This window comes from Ambystoma mexicanum, chromosome 12 (genome assembly GCF_040938575.1).
Source record: "Ambystoma mexicanum isolate Mex_15411 chromosome 12, UKY_AmexF1_1, whole genome shotgun sequence".
NCBI lineage: Eukaryota > Metazoa > Chordata > Amphibia > Caudata > Ambystomatidae > Ambystoma > Ambystoma mexicanum.
In genome coordinates, this window is record NC_090936.1 from 448219074 (window position 1) to 448245676 (window position 26603).

The window sequence follows — 26603 nt, forward strand, 5'->3', positions numbered from 1 at the left end:
GTTTTTCTATGCCCTATACTAAATGCAGAAATAAAAGTCACAGAATGCATGACGGAAACCAATAACGCCTCTTCCACATGGCAGGGAAGATCTAGGGAAATCTGGTTTGAAATCCCTGTTGTTGCTCCAAGTAATGGCATTTAGTGGCTGTCTAAAGTTGTCCTATGTCAGGCGCAAGTAGTTGATCCAAGCCTGATGCCTCGCACGTCTCGTTTTGCTTTCTCCATGCATGCGTGACTATATCCTAATACTGCGCACAAAGAAAGACACACAACCTGACTGGCATACACCTGCAATGCAACTTAGTCACAAAGCTATAGTGACAGGGATGGAAGGCACCAGGAAGTGGGCTACAGATGCTTATGGTAGATGCAGAGATGATTATGTTATATACAGAGATGCTTATGGGTGGTCTATATAGAGATGCTTACAGTATACATAGGCAGTAGCAAACGTGTTTTGGAGAAAGCAGACTGTCGATTTCAAGATCCCTTCTGAAAAGTAGGTAACCTCTAAACAGTTAATACGTTATATCTTTAGTGCTCTGGGCCGGGTTGCTAACACTTATGTGCACTATAACCGGTGTTATTTGTACACCCTAACATGCCACATTCCATTCGGACGAGGATAGTCTAAAAAATACACATAGGACTGGATTCCCATCTCCAGTGTGGGATGGGCCATGTTGTAGTGTGTATGGTTATTATTGACCCATGTAAGAGTACTCTGTTCATTGAGCTCGAATGGAGGAAAGGCTCTCTTTCCTCTGACTATCGAAGCAATGAATGGAGGCGGTAGCCTAATGTCTATGGCAGGAGTCAATTCTCTACTGGCTCGGGGTAGCGCTGGGGGTGGGGCAGTGGGGGGGGGGTGGCCTGAGGGAACAAGTCATTGGAGGAGGGGGGGGGCGCGGCACTGGGATGCCCCCGCTAAGTCAGCCAGAAAGCCTAAAAAGAGCGACTTGAGAGTTCGAGGTTTGACATTATGCCCGCAGGGCCTGGGAAAGGACGGCGGCCTCTGTAGACTTCTAGTCACGGAGCGGTGGCACTGTGCAGTCTCTCCGGAAATTAGAAACCGTGTCTCTACTATTTAGCCCCCGGTGTCACAGCGAGGTTTGAATTTCCACCGGCAGCATCGAGTTTCCTTTTCTTGCGGGGCGGGGCCGCCGTGTGCAGCAGCCGGGCCAGCCACTGCACAGCTCCCTCGTGCTGTCGACACGCGCTTGGGCACTTCCTTCAGGCGCCCTGCACACCACTAGAACGAATGCGAGATCCTAACTCTGTTATCCTACAGCGAGACGCTGCCTTGCGTCCCAGTGTTGCTGCTGTCATAGACAGAATCCTGTGTCCCCCCGCCCCATCCCCCAGCGTGAAAGGGTTAACTGGCAAGAGCAACAGGCTGGATGCCTGGCTTCCACTGTCCACCTGGGAAAGTTCCAGGAGGAGCATAATGCTTCGGCTGTTCGGGTAAAGTGTTCGGCAGCGTGGGAAACTTCGCCGTTTGATCTGCCTGCCTTAGTCGAGTAGAGCATTGCCATGGTGAGTGGGCGGTGCAACGTGCACTGAATGAACGGCTGAGGGGCGAGGGTGACTCACCCAGCAGTGCTATTACAACCCGATTCACTTCTTAGCCTACTTGTTGTTAATTGCATGGTCGCTTTGTTCATATTAGTTTTGTAACCAGCTTGTCATGTTCACCTGCCTGTTTCTGGGCGCTGATCATTTTGTGCAATGTTTATTCATTGGGTAAAAAGTCCGGACTGGCTTTTGAATTAGTTGCACATGATGGCCTGAGGCGCCTTTGCAGCGACGATGGCATGCAGCTCAATTAGAGAAGTGGACCTACTTCCTTAACCTTTCTGGATCGTTTGTCAAGCAGCTGGAGTGTTTAAATAACAGCTCACAAGCAAGGACAGGCATTATTCGTGCCCTATACATGTCTACATAGCGCTTAGTAAATGCTCAAATAAGGCCCTTTGGAAGCAGCTTGCTTGCTGAGTCCGTGCTTAAGACATGCTCCCAAGCCCACGCCTGAATGTTCTGCTTTGCTAACGTATCTACAGATCACTATAGTGTGTATGGATTGTCTAAGTGAAATTGCAATAGTGACCTGACGTCACTAGAACTCCACATGTCAAGTCATGGCTTTTCATGTTATGCACTCATGCATTTTGTGATGTGCAGCCTGGTTCATTTCATTTGGACTAACAGGGCTCAAGTACTTGGTCTCAATGATTTTGCCCAAGTCTGGAAGTAATATCGGCTTTGTCAGTTTGCTTCCGCTTCTAAGCGCAATGAGCAGCACAAATCACAGTGTTTCAATTAACATCTACACAAGTGTTCAATAAGGCTAAAAGCCATCGAAGTTTCGAGATTTTTGAGGATGGAGGCTCTCACTCAACATTAGAAAAATATATAGATTAATGGTACATTTACTGGTCAAACATTTTGGGAAAACCTCTATTAAGTGCTAACGCATATTACTTTGCTGTACATGTAAAACATATCTCACAAGAACAGGTTTGTCGCCAGCACATTATTTTGTTAGACCCTAACCACCTGTTACAACTATACATGGACAGTGCTAAATTCTTTAAATAACAACACTTAGAAAGTGCATAATCAGTGCTACCCAATACCGTATTTAAAAACAATCATGTCATCAAGACAGAAAGGTGCATGAACCATAAAGCTTTTCATAAAAGACAAAAATGTACATATAATGCCTGCCAACTAGTATACATATAATTCATATATTTAGTGCTATTTATTTGTGGAACTAAAGTGTTATTTATGCTCTGCTAATTTAAAACTAACAGTCCCATCCTTGTTTTAAATGCATTCATTTTTAGTATGTTAATTTTATATTCACCTAACTAGTAGTCCTAAGTCTAAACCAACATAGCTTCAAGCTAGATGTCTGCCAACATGACTCTTGCATTTATTTGGTGGGAGGGTTATGAGTCAGAGAGCAAGTTTGTGCCCATGTTCTTTACTTTCTGCATAGAGGAGAGACTTCCCTTAAGGTTTTGAACCATTGGAATGGAAAATGTAGGCCTTAAAGTGCATTTAGGTATGCAGCAATACATTTCAATGTGCACATTTGCTAATAAGGTGCCTTGATGTCCAACCGCACAACACTGCTACTTTAAGTATTTCATGTCTTTACAATGGTGGCATATTCTCCTCCATTGTATTACACTATAATATATCGCGTTTGCCTCTAACCATTGGTGAGTGATGATTGACTCTTGGCTAGTAGGAAAGTGTGCTTTCGGCATGTGGAGAACCTCGGGGCTGTGACTTTTTATGTATGTTTGGCTATTACCTTGCAACTTTAATTTTTCTTTTTCTTACCCCTGAATGGGATTCCCGGATCCCCCTTGGAACCAGAATCCCCTGCAGGATGTTTTAATCAGGCAACATCTGATTCAGGGGATTTTTCCAGCCACCCCAAACCAGTTGCGCACAATTTTCATTTATTTGATAAAGTGCTTTTTTATGAATCCGGGTCATCAAATGTTACAGTATTGATTCCCTACAGTCTTCCTCACCTTTCAGGACAATAAACACACAGGGTTGCACAGAAGGTCTGTTTATTTTCAAAATAGCAATAATTGAATCAGTTTAATAAGTGTCAAGGACGATTATGCTCGTCCTTTTTGCATAGACTTGCACAATAGCCTGGCACTTAAGGGGTTAAAGATAAAACAAGTTATGCATCCATGAAAATCATATGCCAATGATGAAACAAGTATCAATACACTAGTCACCCCAGTTTTAAAAGCTACAGTTATACAAATAGATACTCTTGTAAAGGACATCACCATATGTATCAGTATAATTAATTTACCCAGAGCGCGCATGCACCATGGATTGAAAAAATGTGCAAGAGTCCAAGATGAATCTTTCCTTTGTCAAAAAGCAAATTCTCTCTACTTCCCCGTTATTCAAAATGGATGCCACCCTCCTTACTTAATAGACATGTCAGGATTTCAGCAGCATTCTAAAAACTCCATCACAACAAACAACTGGACCATCCAGTATGTAAATGACTTATAGAAAGGAAAATGTATGTTTAACATATATGTGTAGGTTAGATTCCCTTCAGTGATATTTCTATTTAATTGCTGTGTAAATGTGTACCTTTCTCACTTTCAATGGGAAACTTAAGAAAACAGGAACATGGGTGGAGAATAATCACTCTTCCCCCTTTTTGTCTTCAACAACTTAGCATTAATAACAGTATTCTGATTGATGTTATACCTGTAAATCACTTCAGTTGTATTCCTTTTCTAGGTATGCACACAGTTTGACTCCCCGATAAATCTACCACGCTAGACATCTTTGCACAGAGAAGGACTTGGAGTATCTTGCTATATACACATCATTGGACATAATCTATTAAATACTTTTTTGCCAGAAGCACATACACTTCTGAAATGTTCCCTAACTCTTCTCAGGATGCACAATCAATTTATATATCCCCACCCCTCCGTACTGACAACAGGGGACAGGGTTTAATCTAATTCCCTTTATAGCGTTGCTCCCCTCAGGATTACTTCCCCTTTAGATCATACTCGCATATGAATTTCTTTGGCTTTCTCACAGAGAGGTGGGAACCCTCATAAGGACTGGTTCAATTCCCCCTCTCTAGAAACAGGTGGGCATCAGTCGGAAAGATCGGATCAGCTTTCCTCAGCAACCTGTCTGTTGTCTCTTTCACTGAAGAGTGCCTGGGACTTTTAATCTTGGTAGGCCTAATTTACAGTGCTCATCCAAAAGCAGAGCAATCAATTCCTTCTCCTTCCTGTTTTGATCAATACTCCTTTCTCTCCTCCTTCCCAATCAGTGAGTGAGCGAGTGAGTCTCTCCCAGAATCTTAGGGTTTTTACTTTTATTGAGCATAAGCAACTCCTTTTTGAGGTGTGTATAATTTTCTAATTGGTCAAAACATGGGATTGAACGGTGCAAAAAGTGACCTCAGATCAGACCTACCACTTTGTGGCCATTGGGCATATTAGTGAAGGGGTAGTCTGGTGGGAGTAAACCCAGTTTCCCTTCCATTGTATATGATGTCATTTTAGAGATTCCCTGCATTAAACATTGTACTTTATGAAATAGCATATTCCATACATGTGACCATGTTATCAGTAGATTCACCAGATTGCCCTCTCGGGTGCGAATTAAATGATGCCATTTCCATCTCGATAAAACTCATGGTTAATGACTTACAAATGTTTTCATTTAACTCACTTATACACTTTAAGAACAAATTACTTTTCCATCTCCAAAGTAACGGGCTTGCCAATATGAATGCTAGAACACATGACCCACTGGCGTGCACCGCCTCTGCGCTACAAAACACAAATTCGCCTAAGTGAAATAATGAAAATTGCATACGACCAATTTTGTTTTTGGTCCATCCAATAAATATTTTGAAGCCGAACATTCTTTAAAAGAAATTGGCTTTCTGCAATGTTTTGTTTGAGTTATCACCAGAAATATGAATACAATGTTTTTTTCCATAAGGCATTTATTTTCTTTATACAATATTACATAGCAGTCTTTGGTTTTTCTGCCTGGTAATCAAAATATCTGGTGTGCGTTCCTTCCAGCTCAGATTTGGGGAATTTATGGCTGCTGTGAATGCTTGGTCACTATGACAAACATTCTTTGTAGTGAAACTGGCAAGATTTTTTGTTACCTTTTTAGTCCCTTCACCTTAGGGGTGGTCGTGGGGCCTGTCTAGTCTTGGATAAGACATTCTGTTGTCCCAGATGCCAGTTCCTTCCTTCAGAAAAGGCCTGGATGATCGAAATATCAGATTGGACAAGAAAGAACCAGTGACTGAGCTGAATTGTAAGCTTCGTACTGTTGAGATTGCATACATGCACCAACTTCCGTGGGAAATATAGTTTCTGTAATCATCATGAGAGATTTGCCACAGTGTGACGGACAACGTCATTGCAGACACCATTGAAGTGACATGCACTGTTTCCTTGTCCCCTGCATTATTACAAAAGCACTGTTTTTATGTCACCCGCATGACTTCAAAAGTGAGTGACGCTAATGTCAGCTAGAATGCTGATAGTGTGGAAAGTTTAGGAACTATGAACTGCTGAAATTTACGCATAACTACAGCAGACTATGGCCTGAAGAGCCACATGGCAGGGGTAAGCATTGCAGACCGCTTTAAATAAATGTATATCTTATACTTTATACTGTACTTATTTATATGTTATACTGTTTACATTGTCTACACCACATAACCTATCCACATGCCATATCTCAGGTTTGTTGGAAACAAAAGGGTGGCGTCCTGCCACTAGCATTTATATCTTTACACAAGTATTCTTAGTAAAGACTTTCTATTTATCATGCTTTTCAATCGGAAGTCAGACCAGCTGGGCAGAACATATTAAGGAAAAATCATTGTCATTGGCTCGTGAAGCTCTCCTAATACACAAAAATACGGCAAATATTCTTTAAGACCATTCATAGCTTTTTATCTTCAAAAGATAATAGCAGTTCTGATGTACAGAAGTGAAACAATGCTTAATATATCCCCTCTAATATGGACTCAAATAGAAGCTATTTTTGGGAGAAAAACTTTGTCTTTACCATCTGCATATCCTATGCCACGAAAAAGACATGAACTGGCAATACAGTAATTGGAATCTATAGTTGTCTGGAATAGTCATGATCTTTACAGAAAAACACTCTCGGACGACATTATTCCTACGATTGATATTCTGTGTGACATCTCTGTCCACTCAAATGACGTCGCTATAATTACATGGAAAAAAACATATAGAGCTTTGATGCAAAGCTCAGAAGCGAGTCCTGAAATGTTAATTAATCGACCACAGAATGTAAAGAAGAACATACAATGAATGGTTTGGATATCCACCATCTCAAAAAAAGCAGAATATCAAATGAATATTATTCTAAGTATTGAAGTGAGAGCTCTACATCAATTACCAAAATACCTCCAACTATTTCCAGACTGTCGTCTCAGAGACATGTTTTTGAGATTAAGACTAAACATTCTTCCTACGCGTGAATATCTTTCTCTCACCAAACAAATTACACCATCTGAAGCACACTGTAGATTCTGTAACCAATTGGATCAATGGGAATCGCTGGTTCGTCTCATTATGAATTGTTCGGCGTTGCCAGAAAAAGGAAATCTTTTTGCTAACATGCTCCCACACACACAAATACAGATGGATTGTGAGACCTGCTGGGCCCATATTGTGTGTAGTTAAAATAATGTACTGACAATAAGAGTCCTTTTAGTTTTGGGACAAAGTAATGACTAAGATCAATTAATTGAAAGTATTGTTGATTTAAATTAAGACTGAATGTATTTCTTTTAATCCTTTTCATTTTGTTCATAATGAATAATGCAAAAGTTTATAAACAAACTAAGGCATTTTTTAATTTAAAAAATATATATATAGAGGGAGAGAGAGATGTTATTTTTATATTATATCTGACAAACAAACAGAAAATAAGGTGATTTTGGAAAGGATTTTAGGTTTATGAGCTCTGCAATCTTGGCAGCACAGAAACACAAAACTCAGTGGGTCAAAATGCACCCTGCATCAATTTCAGGATGATCTATAGGTCGCATATCTGAATCCCATTTTAGCTAACATAGTTGTTCATACTTTCAAAATGGATCATATGCAGGGTAATCATTTTAAATCATAAGCTATACATGCTGACCTCCAAAGCATCTTATATTTAAATTGGGGGTTAAGTCCAACAAAAAAAAGTGTGGGGCGCTCATTAACATACACAATGGGATGTAATGTCACTAGAAATTAGCATATAAAGGTGAAATATGCAAATGTAATTCAATTGGCTTTGCATAACCAGGGAGCAAAATTAAGATTGGAAAAGCAGGAGCTAAAAGCACCTCCTGGGTGTCTGGCATTACCAGTGAGCAGGAGCTACCACTGGGGAACCGGGAGCTACTACATAGCAGTCCTCAAATCTAGGATGCAAACCTACCTTTGTGTCCGTTATTTATGAACTCTTATGCTTTAAATAAATATTGTATAGATGTATCTTAATGTTTATTTATAAATTGTCTCAAGCGCACATTAAATTCACATAGCTGTCTTTGTTCAGCATCAGTTGGCCCGGGGAGCCAAAAGTAACTCCTGGTAGTTGTTGGTGTCAAGCTAACAGGCTCTTCTAGACTCTAAGCAGGTACTAAATAGCTCCCAGCTTCCCTCATTTTCGAACTCTGCATAACCATACAAATTGCACAGGAATGTTCAAAACGAGCACACTGTTCAACATTTTCAAACACCATTAGAAGAAAATATCCTCGCTTGTTTTTTTGTGTTTTGATTTTATAAATCAAATGCCCATTAGGTGCTCGTTTTGGGCATTTGCCTTTCATAAAATCAAAACACAAACCCCCTGCCCCCAATGTACTCTCGGCGTGAGCCCTTGTGCCCTTGTTTCAGGCACATCAGTACTTTCACAGTTATGTACAGGTGTAGCCCTAGCACCAACCAGGCCCTAGTGCACAAGGGTAGAGGGACCGGTTTTGAGTTTGATTGCTCTAGTTATAGCAGTTTGTGTGAAACCTAATTAATGCATAACGGGAATGCAGAATTTTGAACCAGGTGGCATGGCTTCTAATCAGGGCTTCCACAACTCACCAAAATCATGTGATCGCGGACAAATGATACTTTTTTTGTGTGCCTCAATTCACTTAGTTTGCGAAATTGTCTGTGCATAAGTCAGTGACTATAAATTCTAGCGAGACTATTGTGTTCTGTCTGCAACAAGTGTTCATTGTTATGATATGATATCATATGATTTGGCATTTATAACGTGCCTATACACAAGTGTTTCAAGGTTCGACGAGGCAAGGGAGGGGAAACAAAGGGAGGACGGACAACGATCCTACTATGCCAGGTGTCATTCAGATCGCGCAAGTGCGTGGGAAGGGGGCAGGGACAGTGCAGTACATGGCAAATATGATAACAATAAGTAAGTAGCTGCCAGCATGTGGCAAGTGCATGGATAAGTGCGGACAACAGGTGTCACCGGCTGGGAGGGGGACTGTGGGGATACAGAAACAGTCCCCAAGAGGGGGGGATTGCCAGGAGGGCAGTGCAGGTGTGAGACGCTGGCGTGGGAGAACCTGGACGCGAGATCAGAGGGTGTCCAGGTAGCCAGTTCAGTTCAAATTACAGCTAGGAGGTTAGCAGAGGAGAGGAGGAGAAAAGGCTGAAGCAAAGAAAAAGGTTTTGAGGTGTTTTCAGAACCGGAGATGGTTCTCCTCAAGTTTGAGGGAGGCGGGGAGGCTATTCCAGAGGGATGTACCAGCCGAGGAAAGAGATCTACCACCAACTCGTTGCTTGAAGAAGCGACTGACCCTGAGGGAGTTGGAAGCGGATGAGCGAAGGGCTCGAGAAGGAAGATATTTAGGAAGAGAGAGTTGAAGTTAAAGAGGCCCCAGGCCCCAGAAGGCCTTGTGGACAATGCAGAGGGTTTTGAACTTCATCCTCGTCGCCACTGGGAGCCAGTGCAGAAATGTCAGTCCTGAGGAGATACGATCCCTGGGCTTGAGGCCAAGGACACGTCTCGCAGTCCTGATCTGGATAAGTTGCAGAGGGCAGAGAGTAGAAGCAGGCAGATTTAGAAAGAGCCTGTTGCAATAGTCCAGCCTAGAGAGAACCAGAGCTCTGGAGACACTGAGCTTCTGGGTGAAGGTGAGGAAAGGGAGAATACCTCTCAAGAGATGAAGCTGGTAATGTGACTTCTTGGAAATGTCAGAGATGTGAGGAGAGAAGGAGAGTGTGGAGTCGAAGATGACCCCAAGGTTTTTAGCCTTGCAGGTGGGAGCAGGAAGAGGGCCAAGAGAGGCCAGCCAGAGAGCTGCAGGGAAGGAGGGAGCGGGTGTGCAGATGAGGATAATCCCAGTCTTACTGGCATTAAGGCAGAGGTCATTGGCGGCACACCACTCCTGGATAGCAGACAGTCAGAGATGAGGGAGGGAGAGGAGGAGGCCAAGGGTAGCCTGAAAATGAGCTGCGTGTCATCCGCATAGCACTGAAAGTTGGGGCATAGAGGGGAGATGCGGTGGGCAAAGAGTGCCAGGTATTGGTTGAACAGCTAGGGAGAGAGGTTAGACCCCTGGGGACACCACAGGTAGAGCAAAAGATAGCAGAGAGGAAGGACCCAAGTTGGATCTGGGAGGGTCGGTCAGAGAGGAAAGAAGTCAGCCAAGCCAGAGCCTGACCAGTGATACCCAGGTTATCACGGAGACGGTTGAACCGGATGGCATGGTTGACAGTTTCAAAGGCAGAAGAGAGATCAAGCAAGATGAGGACGCAGGGGGTGTTAGAGTCAAGGTTGGAGAGCAGGTCTTCTCGGATGTTCAGAAGGGCAGTTTCCGCGCTTCTGGTAGCTCTGAAGCCAGACTGATGGTCATGAAGTCAACCAACAGATTCAGTGTGGAGATTAAGCTGGGAGATGGGCAGTTTCTCCAGGAGTTTGTCCAGGAAGGGAGTGATGGAGATTGGGCGATAGTTAGCCGGGCAGGAGGGGTCGGCAGAGGGTTTCTTAAGAAGAGTGTTGAATTAAAACCGATGCACTAGCAAACCTTGCTTCAAATCCCAGCTTTCTCACTTGACCAAATTATGTGATGCTGATCAGATCAATTTATCACACTGTCTTATTTTCGCTAGCTGTTAAAATTGGTATCGCCTAGGGGGAGCGTGGCCGATGGAGGGCGCTGACGGATGTCTTCTTGCTGAGCTCCGTGTTCCCTTCTTGCCCTGAACCCCGGAACCCCCTTTCCGCAAGTGTTGCACCCCCAATGAGGACTTTCAGGGGTGTCTGAATATCTAGAGCACCCACTGGGTGAGTTTGCCGTGTTGTAGTGCCCAGCAGCGGCAGGAGCCACAGTGAATCTTGCGGCATGGGCCGCCCCTTTCGCCAAGATAGCGGCCAGCGATCCGGAGAGCTGCAGAGCCTCGGGGGAGGGGGGCCCTGAATGATGCCTGCCGGAGCTGAAGGAGCCCAGCATTGGCCGGCTGAGGGCTGCGAGGCGTGCGGCCGATGAGGAGAGAAGCCGGGTTCCTCCCCGGCCTGGTGGATCCATCCCAGCCTGTTGCTCCATGCCCCTCCCCCATCCCCGCACTGCCGGCGGGAGGACAGACTGCGGGGAGAGGAGGCCGGGGCGGCCGCAGCAACGACAGCGGGCCGCGAGACGCCATCCCAAGTAAGGAGGTGTCGGTCGGGCTGCAGGGGTTGGGAGCGCAGTGGCAGTTGATGGGAGCTTGGGCACAGCCTGGAGTACATCATCGCAGTAGCAGGCAGTCCCCGAGGAGGGGCTGGGGAAGCGGACAGTAAGCCCTGAGCATAACGGAGAGCGGGCTCAAGCAACCACACTGGTGGAAATTGGGAATGCAGCAGATGTGGTAGGCATTCGCTCCAAAGGGAGTGTGGCCACAAGGACTTTACACCAGTGAAAAGTTAGATGGCGACAAACTGAGTTATCCAGGCTGCTTCCAGGCATTCCGGCACCCGACCAAACAGCCAGGTGCCCCCGTCGGGGTGAAATGCAACACGGAGGGCCCGGAGTTGGACCCCTGACGATGTTGGCGGCTCCTCTTCACGAGCCAAGAAGGAATTCTTAGCCCTGCAGGATAATGGACAAAAGGGTACAAAAGTAAATTCAAATAAGATAAGGTGCCCCTCTGCGAACTGCTATCTATACATTTCTGCAATCAAAGAGCTGCTAGCTTCTACAGCATTGGTTGGTGGGCACCCACAGCAGGGCCTCTGACTCCTGATGCTAAAAGGCATAACAGAGGAACGGCAAGCACAGCATTACGGGAGGTACCCATGAGGCGGTGAAATAGAGGGAAGATCTGAGACAGTAATGAGCGGCACCCCTGCAATCCTGCATGGTTGTGGGCAATGGTGGGCCGGTAGCAGAGACAGAGCTGTTGGAATAAGACAGGCATTGATGAGGGAGGGCACGACTTGAAGCAGAGGCAAGGAGATCAGCTATACAGATCACCATGTCCAAACAAGCAGCAAAGCTGAAAGGAGCCGCATCTGGTGACATTAAAGCCCTGATGCAGTCCGCAGACACCCACAAGCGTAGCCAACAACAGGCAATCATGCAGATTCACTCTGCTGTTACGCTCACCTGGCTCCCACAGGGGCGTCGGTCAGACCCGGACAGCTGCGGCCTCCACCCACGTGATGCGTAGTGCAGCGATGACTGACTGGATCTGCCCTCCTAATCTTGTCTGCTTAACCTGTAGAAATATTCTCCTGCAAATGGAGGGATGGATTTAGCCACGTGTGGATTCAAGTGCTGGCACCCCCATAGTCCTCCCCAACTAATCACCTCTGAAATGCCCTCACAGCAATCTCACCTTATATTCTTGAAAGATGAGCTCTCCATCCTGCGTGGATTTGCAGGGGCGCGTCGATTCCAGTTACTTCACTGGTTTGAAGGCTCGGGAGAGTTCCGGAGAGTATTGACTCTGAGGTTCCTGGTGAGGACCAGTAAATATTAAGTTCATAGAGTTCAATATGACCGAAGTTCACTCTTGTTCCCCCCCTTCCTTTCTTGTCTTGCAGCTGGCTCGTGAAAAGATGCTCTTGTGGCAGCTGGTGGCGCTCAGGTAAGAGTCTGTATTACTCGGCGCTGTCCGGTAAATGTTGCACGAGGAAAACGTGTTGTTTTGTCTCTTTACAGATGCGGCACGTGAAAATATGGAGAGTCACAAAAGGATGTCTCCGGTGGTAAATCAGGTAAGTCTATGGTGGTAAGAATTATATTTGTTGGTTCCCTCGGCTCACCTTGTGGTTTTCTTTTGTCGTCTAGGTGCCGAAGTTCGGCGAAGAAATGATGGAGGCAGCGCTGACCCGGAGGATGCTGTGAAGACTGGCGAGTATGGCGCGGCGCTGCAGCTGGAGGTGCGGCGCGTGCAGAAATGATGTCCTTTACAGGTACGGAGACAAGATGGATCCAGAATCAGGTGTGGAATAGAAATAAGTTCGTTTTCTAACCTTGTCCCTTTCTTTCCTCTTTGTTTTAGGAGCTCTGGATTCGAGGCGGGCGTGGCAGAAGACTGGATGCAGGCTGCAGGCACGGTGAGTGTTACGCTGCTGGATGCAGAATAACGCGAAGCGTGTGTTGCTGGTCGGGTGTGGTTTAAATATCCTCAAAAGTAGTCCAAGGTAAGAAGTCCCTAGAACCACACCCGAGTAAAAAATAGTCCCTGTAGAAAAATAGTCCCTTTCAGGCTTCATGTTGGATTGGAGTCATTTGCAGCGTGGTCTGCCTGAGGTAAGTAATGACTATGAGCCTGGCGCCTTAGGCGCCAGGACTGATTCCTACTATGAGTCTGGCGCCTAAGGCGCCAGGACTGAACCCAGATAGCCCCTAGCCGGGGCTGCTGAGGTTTTACTAAATGTCTAGATGCCTGCTCCCGCGGCTGATGGGCTTGGTCCGGATGCCTGGGGGTAGGCATCATGACGTCCGCCTCCAGAGAGCGCCAATGAACCGGAGGATCCTCTGATTATGAAATCAGACTTGTTGGCAATGTTCCGAGAGCTCCAAAGAGACATTAAGGATAGTGCCTCCGAAGTGGTCAAGTCAATTGCGGATCTCAGCAGAGGAGTTATGGCGGTGCAGAAGAGGGTTGACGAGATGGAGACGGCAGTGGCGGAGCAAGGGCAGGAGCACAATGAACTTACCAGGAGAGTGGCAGAACTAGAACAACAGATGGAACGGGTCCAAACCAAATAGGAGGATGCCGAAAACAGGTCTAGGCAAAATAATATACGTATTCGAGGGATCCCGAAATCGGTGGCGGATGCAGACCTGCAGCAATATGTAATGGACCTGTTCAGACAGATACTGGGGGCGGCAGAGGATAGAGAGATTGTATTGGACCGCACACATCGGGTATACTCCACTTTCCAACTTAGCAAAAATCTGACTCCAGATGTGCTGACCCAGGTAGCTCTCTTCCAACTGAAGGAGGATATTGTGCGAGCGGCAAGGGAAAGAGAACCAATAAACTTCCGAACTGTACCAATCCAGCTCTACCAAGACTTGGCCAAGGCCACCCTTGCGAGGAGAAAACATCTGAGGATAGTCACGGATTGGCTTAGAACCTGAAATGTACGATGTTGGTGGGCATTTGCTGCGGGGCTCCGCTTCGAGTGGAAGGGGCAGCGATGTACAATCCTAAAGGAAGAAGATATGGATGACCTCATGAGGGAGGAAGATGGAGCTGAGAATGGGGACAAAGGTGAAAACTGGTCTGCAAACAAGGAAGGAGGGGTCAGACCAGAGAGGGGACGATGGAGACCAGCATGACCCTGGCCGAAGGGCCGCTATAAAGCACTCAAGACTGTTGACCCTACATGAGAGCCACTTGCAGATGGAGTAACCAGAGGAGCATTCCCCAAAGGCAAAAAAAGTCAACCTGGAGCGATAAGCAGGGGGATACCAAGTTTGGTGAGACATGATATGGTCAGGCTCCGGAGGCCTACAGTGTAACCTGTGAGGGGGAATACAAATCACAAATGGGGAAGAATTAGCATTGAAGAATATGCTGGGGGGTTCGGATCCCCAAAAGTCCCGGGGGTACACAGACACCTGGTAATCCACTGTGGTAAGCATGGTGGAAGTTACTGTTAAAGGTTGGGGGGTAGTTATAAGTTTGGGTGTTGGGGGAACAGTTAATGAATGCATTAAGCGGGTTGAAGGCATACACAACCCAGGTGACAATCACAGGGGTGCGGATAAGCTCTATAGCAGACCGAGAGAGTCTCAACTGCACCTCAACCATGGCTGACCTAAAGTTTGTAACATTACTGTCCAGGGGCTTAATTCCCCGATTTAAAAGGAAATCCATAATGAGGAGACTCATGGATCTCCGGGCTGCCGTTGTGTGGCTGCAGGAAATGCACTTGGAAGACGAACACCAGTTAAGACACAGAGCATTTCCCATGCAATACCTGGCTTCCAGTAGGATCAAGAAAAGGGGAGTAGGCATATTGATAGCCAAAGGAGTTTGGTTTGAGAGACACTTTGTTAAAAGGGATCCAGAGGGCCGATACCTGGCAGTGGGTGGGATGTTGATGGACCAACAGATTACCTTGGTGGCAATCTATGCCCCCAATGACAGACAGGATCAATTTCTGTTAGGACTGTTGCCCAAGATTGCAGAGTGGGGAATACGGCAGATCTTGATAGGGGGAGATTTTAATGGCATAATGGACGCCTCGATGGATAAAACTCTCCCAGCCACCTCTAATGACAACCCCTATAGAATAGCCCTCGCTCGATTTCTTAGAGAACTACGTCTGATCAAAACCTGGCGGTTCTTCCGCCCCCAGGACAAAGCCTACACCAATTATTCCGCCACACATAGAGGCTTCTCGCGGATCGATATGGTATTGATTTCGGATACCATGGTCCCACAAGTTACAGGGATAGATATAGGGGTGCGTTGCTTGACCGACCATGCACCGGTTTCCCTGACGGTGGAACTGCCTGCTCCCTTGCCGCAAACCCGGAGGCCATGGCGGCTAAATGAAATAATCTTAAAAGACTTGGCACTGAGGGCAGACATAGAGCGAACCCTAAACAATTTTTTCCAGGAAAACACCACACAGGGGGTCGACTGGGAAACTATTTGGGACGCTAGTAAAGCGGTGGTGAGGGGCAAGCTCATTGTACATACGTGTCATGTCCAATCGCTCACCTACTACTGTTCCTTGTTCTCCCACACACTCACCTGCTACTGTCCCCTGTTCCCACATGCACTCCCAACGGCAGCGGCACAGCCGGAGGGGTTTCCCGGCTGGTGGACCAGTGTCTTTGCGCCCCTTTCCACGGTGGCGGTTGCCATGGCGACTCCTTCACGCTCCGCGGCAAAACAAGGGCATATGGAAACACACGTCACATGCCCGGAAGACGCCCGCAACACCAATCCCTGTCTGCGTTGCGTTCCACGTGACACGCAGCTGCGGTCACATGACCACACTCGTAATTGAAAAAGGGCGAGCAAACGCGGAAACATTGCTTCACAGCTTCGTCACGGAGAACTGCTTGGCGTTTTGGTTACTCTTGTTATTCTCGTACTACCTCGATCACGGAATGTTTGCTTGGACTGTCTTTTTGATTTTCCCTACCTGGATATTGGCGCGCTCTCCGATTACCTGGATTTTTTACCACTGGCTTGGATACTGGACTTGGTACTTGGATTTCTCTGTCTCCAGTTCTGACTTTTTGGCTCCTGACCTCGGATTGTGTTTGGATTGATCATGGATTACGTTCTTGTTCCCTACCTAACTCAGGTGTCTCACGGAGTGGCATCAGAACACCTCCAGCCTGCTGCTGCTGTCAGCGATACTACCTGCCTACGCCTACAGCTTTCCACCTGCCCACTATAGGTAAACTGCTGCTACATTGTCACCTGTGCCCCTACCATTGTTGCCAATTATCACTGCTTAACATAACCCTTCATTGCCTTACAGTGGTCAGGGGGTTCTTCCGGCATTCCCGGTTCAAGGCTGACGACACTCTACACCTGTGGCCTCAAAGATTGCTTGAGTAGTGTTTTTGCTCTTACTCGTGTGGTACTTGGGGACGGAGGTATTATTTATCTACACGACCATCAAGTCAGAACAATACGGCACATTTTGTCAAGAGGAAAGAGAGGGTGAGGTGGGAAATGGGATGCTAAATAAGGGACGCGGAGGCACACTATGAAAGTAAAGGGTCACAGAGGGCATGGCAGGCACTTAAAAAAGCCAAGGCGGTCCTAGAGGTTCATTTGGCAGACGAGTCTGCTCAACTCCTTTTACGATCCAAACAGTCGTACTACATACATGGAGATAAAGCCAATCGATTTCTTGCGGCTAAATTAAGAACGCAGAAAAACAGGAACCGCATCACCCAGCTTAGACACAGCGACGGTTATCTATTGAGGGGGGGAAAGGGAGATCACAATGCACTCCTACTACATGCAAAATTTGAAGCGGGATGGGCTAGATCGGGAGGTACAAGAGGCATTTCTGAGACGGGTGGAGCTGCTGCAAATCACAGAGGAGGATAGGCAAATGCTAGAAGCACCCATAACGGAAGAAGAAGTGGGAAGGGTAATATCCCCTGGTCCAGATGGATTTTGTAATGCATACTACAAAATGTTTACAGCCACCCTGGTAGGCCCCTTAACAAAATTGTTCAACTATATAAGTGATTGGGGACGAGCCTCCCGGGACATGGGCCCAGTCACTACGGTTCTCCTATTAAAGCCAGACAGGGATCCTTCGGACTGTGCGAGCTATCGCCCCATCTTGTTAATGAATGGGGACGCAAAAATGTACTCCACAATTCTGGCCTAGAGATTGGCAAGCAGTCTCCTCAAAATAATCCATCCGGATCAGGCGTGTTTCGTGAAAGGGCGTCACACGTACGATAACATCCGTAGGGCTATAAGCACCATCGAATGGGGGCGAAGGACGGGGAAGCGGTTCTCAGTGTTGGCCTTAGATGCCTCTAGAGCCTTTGACAGCCTAAATTGGGAGTATCTACGACTGACCCTTGAGAAATATGGGTGCGGTTCAATTTTCACTCGTATGATCCTGGCTAACTATGGGAACCCCACCACACGGCTAATGGTTAACGGCCAACTTACAGACAGCATACCGATTAGTAAGGGAACGAGGCAAGGGTGCCCACTGTCACCACTGATTTTCGTGATGGCCCTCGAGCCCCTAGCGCAGAAAGCCTGCGACGAAATCCATGGGGTGGAGGTAGGAACCAGTGGACCCCAGAAAATCGCACTCTACGCAGACGATGTTTTGATGTTCTTGAATGATACAACTCGCTCACTCCATGCGACCATAAAACTGTTTGATAGCTTTGCCAAGGTCTTCGGGTTTCACATCAATTACCCTAAATCTAAGGTCCTTAACATAACAGAGGACCCAGATCGAGTGCCAGAATGGGAAAACTGCTACACTGAAATGGGAGAGGATATCTATGAGATACCCGGGGATACACTTAGCATCTGATTATGGGAGGCTATACAGGGCTAACATCCCAGAATTACTGAAAACATTAATGGCGGACCTTGGCGTTCGGACATGCAGGAGCTATCCTGGCTTGCTCGTATAACGGCAGTCAAGATGTCCCTTCTCCCCAGGTTCCTGTACGTTATGGGGGCGCTCCCAATACGTGTCCCGGGCCCAGCGATTAAAAACCTACAAAAGGAAGTGATGTCCTTTATTTGGAACAGGAAAAAGCCCCGAGTTCCCAGGAAGGTTTTGTATCGCCCACCAGCGTTGGAGGGGCTGGGGCTACCAGAACTCTGCAGGTATTTATGGGCAGCACAAGTGGCACCAATGCTGCAATGGGCGCCCAGAGAAAACCAAAATGGGTGGACAATGGTGGAGAGGGAGGCAACTAAGGTCCCTCTGGAGAGCCTGGGATTCCTGCCAGCCAGGCATAGAGGTAATGGAGGAACACTCCTGGAAACGACCAGCCACACTATGGTATTGGGACAAGGTGCTGCGGGGGAAAGGAATAAAAATAGGTGAAGGCCCTCTTGCGCCGGTGGCACACAGCCCAGATTCTACGCCGGGACTGCAGCCTGGCTTTTGGACACATTGGGGAGGGGGTAATCCCTGACACTGGGGGACTTGTATGAGGAGGGGAAACCCTTGACATTTGGGGGATGTAGGGACAAATTGTAAATCCCAAACGGGGAACGCTTTCGCTACACTAAAGTCAGACACTGGATCACAAACACCAAAACAAGGGAAAGGGCAACCCGGGACCCAGTAGGTCTAGAACTCACCATGAAAGAGGGGATGCCAGAGAAAGGGGTGTCAAGGATCTATAGGCTGATGAGCGGAGCAAATTCGGAGGAGAGCCTACCACACTTGCGGAAATGAGAACAGGATGTGAGGGAGCCAATACCTGGGGAAGTGTGGAGTGAAATGTGGTGACGGGCCACAAAGGGCTCTAAATGTGCCGCAACTAGAGAGGCGGCGTACAAAATGTACTTGAGGTGGTACATGATGCCGCAGCGGCTGCATTCCATTAACCCGGATTACCCCCCAACATGCTGGAGGGTGTGGACAATCGGGAGACTTAATCCATATGTGGTGGGCTTGCCCAATGGCGGAGACATATTGGAAGGAAATTCTAAGCCATATTAAAGAGGTGGTGGGTATACAACTCCCCTTAGATCCAATGGTAATCCTGCTGGGAAAGGCGGTTGAGGGATGCTATGCGAACTCTGGGTATAGAGCTGCCCTTATCACCCATATGCCGAGTTTGGCTAGAATCAACCTAGCACAAGCATGGAAAAACAGGCGGGGGCCGGTAGTGGCCAGATGGTGGGTGAGACTGTGGGGAGTGATGGCCATGGAATAGGTAACAGCACTGGCATATGGATCGATCTCGAAATACCAGAACACATGGCTGCCGTTCCACAAGTTTATAGATGATAGGGAACAAATGTACTTTAAGCCTAATCTCCTCCGAAAAGGTTTCCATCCTGTGAACTCTGCGCACTAATGATATGCACTGGTGCATAATGCACCTTTGTGAATTGGACACTGTTGTGTTGCCTTTACCAATGTCGGACTTTATATCGCAGAGTGGGGGGGCTGGAGTGTGGGGGCAGGGGTGTTATAACAGTTATATACTCCTGAGTACTTACGCGACAATACCGAGGTTGGAAATGATGCTTGTAATTTGTGCTCATGAGAAATAAAGTTAGTTAAAAAAAAAATTAATCAAAAATTGGCATCGCCCAAAACCTTGCACTTATTTGTAGTCACACTATACAAATTAACACTAGGCATACTGAACGTTAATGACCAAGGGTTTCAAACCGTGAGCAGGCTGCAAGGGTGTTGCGGCTGTTCTAAAGTTTAATAAAATACTGACTGATTCTAATTAGACCAGGCCATCGTATTGTAGGCCTCTGTTGGTGAAGTTCCGGTCTTTGTTCATCCCAGTTAAAGCACTGACTAGAGAAAAAAAAAGCATCCATATGTAACGTCATACTTTTTGTTTCCCAACTACATATAGAAAAACGGGCACATTTTATATATGTTTTGCATATGCACTCATTAAACAATGCCAGTCAGACAATCAAAAGACAAAATTAGAAATGGACTGAGAAAAACTCGGGCCAGTGGGAAATTGCGGTCTAATTCGGCAGTAAACCACTGCGTCAGTAGATGTGGGGTCACTGTGCGCCATACTTCCCAGACACCTTGCTTGCAACAGTGGCATCCAGCTAGAATTCAAGCCCCTGTCCCAAATTTTGATAGAGGCCTGGGCACTTCCTGGAATGTGGATTTAAACTATTTAGTGCCTACTCCCCTCCGCCAAGAGACATTAAAACAGTAGCTGTCGAGAGTGTGGTCTGAAAACTCTAATCCGGTCCGAATGTCCTCTGGGATTTCATTTGGTTTAGTACACGGGTGTTGATGGTGGGAATCTGTCCCAGCCGCAGTGGGGAGAGGGACAGACAGGCTCTGCCCATTCGTGAAAGGACCCGACGCCATGGAGTGAGAACAAGAGAAGGCCCAGTGGAATCCGAAAGGACCGTCCCTGCTGCCCTCCCTGCTCTCAGGTAAGAACCAAAACCACTAACCTCATGTCCCAAAGGCTCTGCCCTCACAACACTACCGCCATCCAAACACCCAGGAGCTTGTCTGCTCTGCTGTCCAGCAGCAATAAGCAAAAGCTCCCAGTAGAGGGCTTTGCTTGATTAATGCCGTGCACAGCATTAACTTTCACACATAAAACTGCTTCAGCTTAGAAAATGGCTGCCTCCAATGCTTGAAAATCAAGACTTGTAGGGTCATTTTGAAAACTATTTTCCGACTAACAAGAACTATCAATTCCAACCGTCTGATAATCCCCAGATTCAAACTCTCCACCATTGGTGGGAACAGCTTCCCGGTGAAAGCTGCCACGCTCTGGAACTCTCTGCCTCACAACCTAAGAGCTGACCAACCATACTCGCACTTTAGAAGACACCTCATCAGTCACCTTAACTCCAATAACCCTTGTATCTAGCTGCACTTTCCTACACCTATGTATAGATAGCGATACTCTTGTTCGTATCTCTGCCTTCGCCTCTAACAGCCCCGCACACTTCTGTACACTTACCTCCTGTATAGATATTGACTTTTAATGTTTGAAGACTTGTATACCTCTTATTCCTTATTAACTCTGTAATCCTGAATATTCCTTTAGGTTTACCCGCCTCTAACAGCCCTGTACATATCTGTATATTTACCCCTGCATAGATATTGACTCTGTATATATGAAGATTTGTATATTTTTTTTTTATTCCTGTAATTCTGATTATTTTTATGACTACCTCAAAGTGTATATTTCTGCAACATTGTAAGCCTCGAATTATCTTTTGCCTGCGCCCTGTTGCCCCTGGGTAAGGTGCGCTATACAAATAAATAAACAAACAAACATAGGAACTTTTTTTTTAAAACCATGCCAATATATCTTTTTTATTATGGCCAACATTTTTAAAGATTACCATTTTTGAGTGAACTTCCCCTTTAACTGGGCTATGAAGGACTTGCGTGTACAGGTGTTCTGTAAGAAAACTAAAAACATATGCAGGTTGCCAGCGCTTCACAGACACACAAGTACTTACTTGCCCCGATGAAATCCTCACTCACAAATGCGTAGTGGTAAGTAGAAATGTTGTGGCCCGGTAATAGTAACATGTTTACAGAGTGATTACTTAATTTGTCAGTTGTAGACATACTATACAAACTCCTTGTACTAGATGATGGACCAAACGGGGGTGCATTGTGGTTAGTGTACAATCGGACTGTGTGACAATCAAATCTTTGCAAGAGGTTCGGCTGTTGTCAGCCATGTAGGATATGGACCTGTAACGCTCACCTGGTATCCACGGGGACATCACTCGGCCTGTTCTGACCTCTTAAGACCTCGAATCCCTCCCTGGAGTCTACTTGACTGGAGACTGGACCTGAAACAAAGGATTGGTAGAGTTTAACTCCCTATTGTCTCTCTGTGCTTGAACCCCTTCTTCCCCGGTGTCCAACCCTTCCCTTTGATCCACAGCTCACCTTGTTTTCTTGGAAAGTGTGCTCTCCGTCCTGCTTTCAGCGCAGGGGTGCGTTGATTGATGCGGGCTCGTTGCTGCCTAGTTACTTCACTGGCAAGAGTCCGACAGGTAAGTATAATGAGTCTTTTGAACAGTTCTCTAACTTCGTTCCTTTCCTTCCTTAGATGATAGCAACCCTTTCGTCTTTTTCTGTGTCTTTTAGGTGCCGCAACGTTTTCAGCGTGGATGCCGGTTATGAAGAAATGCGGTGAGTAAGCGCGGTATGCGGCGCCTCTAGATGTTTCCATGCTAACCTGGAGTGTCTTTTCCCTCTTGCAGATGGATGAGGAGTTCCAGAGACAGAGATCCCCCAGAGCGGCTGGGATTCAGGTAAGCGTTTGAAGCTCGTACAGTCTTTAAAAAATAAGCAAAGATTTGCTGAATGCTTACTAATGCCTTTTTTCTGTTATTTTCCCTTTTCCTTAGGAAGCAGCGTGCCGGGATGGGAATGACACCGCCGAAGATGCCCGCAGAACAGAAGGAGCGATGAATGATGGGCAGAAGCGCCGCAAGGTAAGGCTGTTCCTAATGGTGTTCTTGTTCTTGCAGGAGCTGAGCGCAGAAGAAAGATGCAGGCCTACTGGAGACCGATCCGAACACGGTGAGTGTCGCGCTGCAGGTGCAGAAAACACAAAGCATGTTTCTCAGCCTGGGCGTGGCTTAAATAGTGTCTGGGTATCCCAGGTGTCTCTGGGCTGAACCACACCCAAATGACTAGACTGCACATGCAGTTCTGGGAACCAAAATATGTGGGGGCATCCATCTTGTCCCCATCGATGCACTAGAAGACCAATCCCCAATGTTATCCTATGGGAGTGAGTGAGTCTGGTGCCACAATCGCCAAGTCTGACTCCAAGTGGGTCTTTAGAGGGATGGAGAGGCCCTTGAGGGCCATGTAGGTGATTGTGGTCTGGCTCCAGCCTGACATCTTGGAGGGGCAGGAATCATGACAGCCTTCCCCTCCCAAGGCCCCTTTCAAGGTGGCTCTTCTGTCTGGTCCTGGTTTGTTTGGATGGTTTTGATGAAATCGTCTAAGCAAGCGAGGTGCATGGATGTACTCACAAGGCTCCCATGTCCTGTCTTGTGGACCATACCCCTTCCAGTCTACTAAGTAGTATAATTTGGATCTGACATACTTTGAATCCAGGATGTCCTTGACTTCGAATTCTGGCTCCCCGGTGACTTACTACTGGCTGCGGTGGCATTGCTACCTGGGTCCCAGGTTGAACAGGTTTAAGGAGAGACACATGGAACACAGGATGAATCTGCATGTTTGACGGCAGAGCTAGTCTGACCGCCACAGGATTTATCACAGAGGTGACGGTGAATGGACCCAGGTATCTTGGACGGAAAGTTCGGGTTCCTTTAATGGACACGTGTTTAGACGCCAGCCAGACTTTGTCTCCCACTTGGAATTTGGGGGCCTTTGCTCGATGTTGATCAGCAAACTTCTTTTGGCGATTTTTAGCTTGAAGTAGGTGTTCAGCTGCCCTTTTAAAGGTTTTAGAAATGGTCGTGTGCAAGGTTTTGACTGCTGGCATTTCCAGGGTTGTAGGAACGTCCAACTCAGAAGTACGTGGGTGCCTGCCATACGTGGTATAAAAGGGTGTCTGCCCAGTGCTGGTGTGTAGGGAAATATTATAAGCATATTCAGCTATCCATAATAGGTCGAACCAGCTTCCTTCAGCTTGGTGTAACATGCAACGCAGATACTGCTCGAGCGTCTGATTTGTCCTCTCAGTTTGACCATCCGTTTGGGGATGTTGACTGGTGGATAGCCGGATGTCGATCTGGGCCAGAGAGCAGCATTTTCTCCAGAAGTTAGATACGAATTGAGTACCTCGGTCTGAGACCAAAACTGAAGGAAACCCACGGAGCCGTACGATGCCTTCAAGAAATACCTTTGCCAGCGTGGAAGCATTTGGGAGCCCCTTAAGAGGACTGAAATGTGCCATTTTTGAAAATAGGTCCACGACCACAAGAATAGTGTTAAACCCTTGACTGGGTGGTAAGTCAGTAATAAAATCGAGGGACACCGTGTGCCAGGGTGCTGGTAGGATTTCCAATGGTTGTAATAGCCCAGCCGGTTTCTGCTTGGATGACTTGTTTTGAGCACACACTCCACAAGATAGGGTGAATTGGATAATGTCTTTACGCCACGTGGGCCACCAATAATTTCGTTTTACCTTGGCTAGGGTTTTAGCGATTCCGGGGTGGCCCTCGATCAAGGAATCATGATAACCGGACATGACTTGTTCTCGTAGTTCTTGGTTTGGTAAGAATAAACGATTCCTGGAGTAGGGCAACTGATCTTTTATCATGTAATGTTCTCCTTGTGCACTCCACGCTTGTAATTGCTCCGGACTCATCAGATTTTGGATTTCTTCATGCAATTCCTTCTGAGTTATGGTTCCTGTGATTCCTAGGAGCTTGTCACTCGGGATGATTGCTATTGGGTTAACGGTCTGATACCCTTGCTCTTCCACCCCCATACGGGAAAGGGCATCGGCCTTCCCGTTTTTCACCCCTGATCGAAATGTAATCACGTAGTCATATTCAGCAAACAAAAAAAAAACAAAAAAAGAGCCCAACGTAGTTGTCGTGAGGATTGGGCCTTTGCCGTTTTCAGGTACTGGAGGTTCCGGTGGTCAGTTATTACGGTGATTGTGTGTCTGGCGCCCAAGAGGTAGTGCCGCCATGCTTTAAAGGCTGACTTAATGGCCAGGAGTTCTTTGTCTGTGATAGCGTAATTGAGTTCAGGGGGTGTGAATTTACGCGATCAAAAGGCAGCAGGGTGTAACTGGCCCGTTTCCGGGTCCCTTTGTGAGAGGACTGCTCCCATAGCCATGCTTGAGGCGTCCGTTTCCACCAGGTATGGGAGATCAGGGCGAGGGTGGCGTAAGATTTGGGCAGATGTGAATCTTGCTTTGAGTTCCTGGAAAGCTTCCTCGGCTTCTGTTGTCCACTGGAACTTTTTGTTGCTTTTCCTTAGCAATGACGTGATGGGATGAACGATTTGCGAAAATCCTGGGATAAACCGGCGGTAGACGTTTGCAAAACCCAGCATACTTTGAACCCCCTGGAATGAATTTGGGGATGGCCAGTTCAGGATAGCATCTACCTTGTTTACATCCATTCGGATTCCATTCGGGCTGAGAATAAAGCCCAGGAATTCCCTCAGAGACGTGGAATGAGCACTTTTCGAGCTTGGCGTAGAGCTGGTGTTGACGGAGTTTCTCCAATACGGATCTGACGTGTTTAACGTGGTCCTGCTTTGATTTGGAATACACTAGAATATCGTTGATGCACACTAGAGCACAGACATCAATCAATTCCCGTAGGACATCGTTCATGAAGTATTGAAATGCTGCAGGCGAGTTGCAAAGGCCAAAGGGCATTACTTGATATTCGTACAAGCCATATTTGGTGCGAAAAGCAGTTTTCCATTTGTCCCCCTGTTTTACGCGAACAAGGTGATATGCCCCCCTCAGGTCTAGTTTTGTGTAGATTTGGGCATCTTTGACTTGATCAAGCAATTCAGGGATCAGTGGCAGGGGGTAGCATTTTTTTACGGTAATGTCATATCCCACAGAAGGAGATGGTCATTGTGGCGCCATTGGTCCCAATCACGGGTGGCGGCCATTGTTTCTCCCAAGATGGCGGCGTCATCCGATTGCAGTATTCCAGCCTTGCAAGGGATGCTTGCAACTATGGCTCCACCCCCTCAGCAAGGATCCGGTTATCTTGCGGCAGGCACATCGCTCGAGTGCGTTGCTACTCTCCCCAGTCAGCGCTTCGTATGTTCGCCCCTAGGCTTATATTCTTACTAAATTTCTCATTGCACCTTGCTAATACCTTCCACTGTTTCTGTCTTCTAGAAGCTTTCTTGTCGTACTCCAAGGGCAGAGATTCCGCCTCCTAACCTCTGTTTTCGAGTGCCAGAACGGCTCGAAAGAGATCCTTTTCATTTCACCTGTAACCGCTTCCAATCGCACCCGTCTGAACACTTCGTATACATTGACTCGATTCAGCCTCTTCACTCATTTCCCGACAGTGTAATTCAGAAGGCTTTTTCTTTGCATCACAATCCGAATCTGCTGTCAGGTACCCTTCTCTCCTTCTCATTTGTTCCTATGGCATTTCAGAAAGGTCAGCCTGTTCTAAATTCAGGTCTTTCATGTTTCCCTTACATATCATATTAGATTCCCGAAGTTACATCACGATATCCACGAGTTCTCACTCTATGTGTCTCACAGAAGGAATTCGTACACATGCAATCCTGAGACATTATAGGGCACAATCTCCTTTATAAAGGGTAACTATTTGGCAACTGATATTCTGCTTCCACTCTGTCCTTCAGTGCAAACTTACCATTCTCTAATCTTTACTTTCATTATTTTCT

The 26603-nt window shown here is 46.7% G+C and overlaps 1 protein-coding gene across 1 annotated transcript in view; it reads left to right on the forward strand.

Moving 5' to 3' along the window:
- The first annotated feature begins 1406 nt into the window (after window positions 1-1406).
- Window positions 1407-26603, forward strand: part of SLC25A18 (solute carrier family 25 member 18) — a 301801-nt gene continuing 276604 nt past the window's right edge. Inside the window, exon 1 of the mRNA XM_069628659.1 lies at window positions 1407-1538. The gene's annotated coding sequence lies outside the window, so the exon portion shown is untranslated. The remainder of the gene's footprint in view (window positions 1539-26603) is intronic.